The sequence below is a fragment of the Neopelma chrysocephalum genome, unplaced genomic scaffold (genome assembly GCF_003984885.1).
Source record: "Neopelma chrysocephalum unplaced genomic scaffold, ASM398488v2 Primary Assembly neopelma1_95188, whole genome shotgun sequence".
In the NCBI taxonomy this organism is placed as follows: domain Eukaryota; kingdom Metazoa; phylum Chordata; class Aves; order Passeriformes; family Pipridae; genus Neopelma; species Neopelma chrysocephalum.
This window is the reverse complement of record NW_020923877.1, coordinates 1-2,432: the sequence shown is the minus strand read 5'-3', so window position 1 is coordinate 2,432 and position 2,432 is coordinate 1. Positions and strand designations below refer to the sequence as shown.

At 49.4% G+C, this 2,432-nt stretch overlaps 1 long non-coding RNA gene across 1 annotated transcript; it reads right to left on the bottom strand.

Annotated features, from left to right (window-relative positions):
- Positions 1–1,194: 1,194 nt before the first annotated feature.
- On the bottom strand, positions 1,195–2,071 carry LOC113980779. The gene is made up of 4 exons (XR_003538215.1): positions 2,032–2,071; positions 1,870–1,925; positions 1,520–1,560; positions 1,195–1,437 (listed from the first exon to the last, which is right to left on the bottom strand). It is a non-coding gene; the product is annotated as an uncharacterized LOC113980779 (long non-coding RNA).
- Between the last annotated feature and the right edge of the window lie 361 nt (positions 2,072–2,432).

Here is a 2,432-nt window from a genome sequence, read left to right as displayed (position 1 = left end):
AGGACTTCTATGCATAAAATTTGCATCTTTCATCCAACACCTAATACAACCTTCTTCCTAGGCTGGTTCAACTTTTCTCGGTCTGGGGTACATCGTGTCCACTTATCTGGGGGAAAAAAAGAAAAAAAATGTTAATCAGGTCACCCACATGGTCACTGAGACCTTAACCATTTAAAAGATCTCATTTACGCTGAGCAAATGAGAACTCTGACCGCAGCATACAAGTAGAAAAATGAGAACCCAGCTTCAAGGCCCTGCTATCCAAGTACCATCAGCTCCACAACACTCAGCTCTAATGACTGCACACGAGTTACGGACACCTGCTCCATCCGGCAGGACTGTACAGCCATCGGCTCCACTGTCTAAGGTAACTGACATGTTGACGTGAGACTCGGAGCAATATTCCATCTACCCACTGATCCACATGGCAGGGCAGAGCAGCTCCAGGCTGACCCCGAGTCAGACATCCTGTACCCGTGACGACACAGACCGTGTGACACAATTAAGAGACGAACCTTGCTTTGACAAGATTTGATTGCAAGAATGGAGATGCTGTGGAACACCATGACCTACGGGACTACCGTCATAACGTGACTAGGCTCAAAGGATCCTGACAAATAAAGATGCTAACAAGATGACCGGTCAGAAGAAGGGTCCGTCAAAACCCTGAAGATGGATGCGCGGCGTCACTGCGTTCGGAAGCTAAGAACGGAACGATGCGGAAAACGAGTCCTCCTGCTTTAAGATGGATGGCTGCAGAGCACCGCTGATGATACGGCCTGGAATGAGGCCTTAAAAGAGGTCTGACCATAAAAGTCAGAGATGGGATTCCAAAGAAGGCCTGAACTTCCAAAGGAAGTGACTGACAACTTCGGAGCTCGGCTACACAGAGAAGACCTTCAAGAACCTAAGGATGATGCCTGATGCTTCCCATAAGCCCCTCGAGGGCAAGATGCAAAAACCCTAAGGACACAAAACACAGACAAGACAAAGGACGTGACACAGACTGGAACTGCTCTGCCCTGCACACGGGAATCCAATGATACAAAGTAAGCCCTTCCTTTGATGCGTCCAAATAACCTGTAATAGGATACCCATTGCACCAAACTAATTTCAAAAATCCCTCTGGGCGATGCACATACTTGCACCAACTACCCACCCCATCTCTGGGTCTTTACCCTGCACTTATCTTTCTGAGAGCCGGGGATGCAAATCCGTCTCTGATGCAAAGGAGGGGCACCTGGGCTGGCTCAGAGGTTCCTGCCATCCTGAGAGTACTCGGAGTCAACTACGAGAAAGAAAACCATACACAATATCTGAGTAGTGTGGCACGTGGCCCCAGCCCCAAAGATCCCTCTACTCACTGTCACTGAGGCAGGTCCTCGGGTCACCGGCTCTGACCGGAGTTGGACAATGTGCTGTCATCTTCCGGGATACCTGAGCGAGCAAGAGACAAAATTAGAGGGCATTTCTAAAGCTGCAATGGATCCCTGCTCCTCCTGCTGCCTCCCCAACTCACCTCAAATGCTCATCTGCTCCCAAAGGTTAGCCGGATGGCACCTGCAACCAAAAAAGCTCAATGCTTCATTGCTTGTAGCGGCACGTGTACCGCTGCCTTTATATGATAAAGAATAACTACACTCTCTCCAGAGCTGGTGGAATCAGAGAGCCTTTATTCGAATTCCCCGCTCCCTTTTATATCCCATAACCATGTAATCCCTTTATCCAATGGGTGTTGTGAACCTCGGCGCATGCTCTTTGGGCCTCTCTGCCCTGGTACATTCCCCTGTACCCCAGACACGCCCCTACAGTTGCTGATCCTTTTAATACTCGGAGATTACCTATAAGGACAGCTCAAGAGGACCGAACCGTGTCCGTCACCTCATTGTGAGTTGGCTTTGGCCCTGTGAGGCTGCATATGTCTCCTGCAAAAAAAAACCCAGAGGCAAATGTCAGTACTGAGATACTGTCCAAGAGTGTGCTGCTCCCATGGCAGTTTCGGTCTGACACCCCTTGACCGTGACCTCTTACAGGCAGGGTCCCCGTCACGTTGGACTGCACGTTAGAAGTCTGCCTCTAAAACAAAAAACCAAGTATGTATGCAGATTCACCAGAAGTACACCGCCTGCAAAAAAGCATCTAGTTCTGTTCTGCAGTCACTGCTCACCTTGCTCACTGGGCTCACCTTCCCTCTGGTGCCTATTGTCTGCTGGGACGGGGGCTCCGCATCTTAAAAAAAACCCATAAAAACAAAACTAAACCACCAAACCATCCAAAGGCCCCAAAGTCATGTCTTGGCTCTGACCTCACGTGACAACCCACCTTCTGATTGTGCTCCTCCCACCTCTTCTGTTTATCTCTGCTTTACATCCAGTCCCTCTGACACTGCAAAGAAATGAGTTAGCAAAGTCAGCCATATAGATGGAGGGACC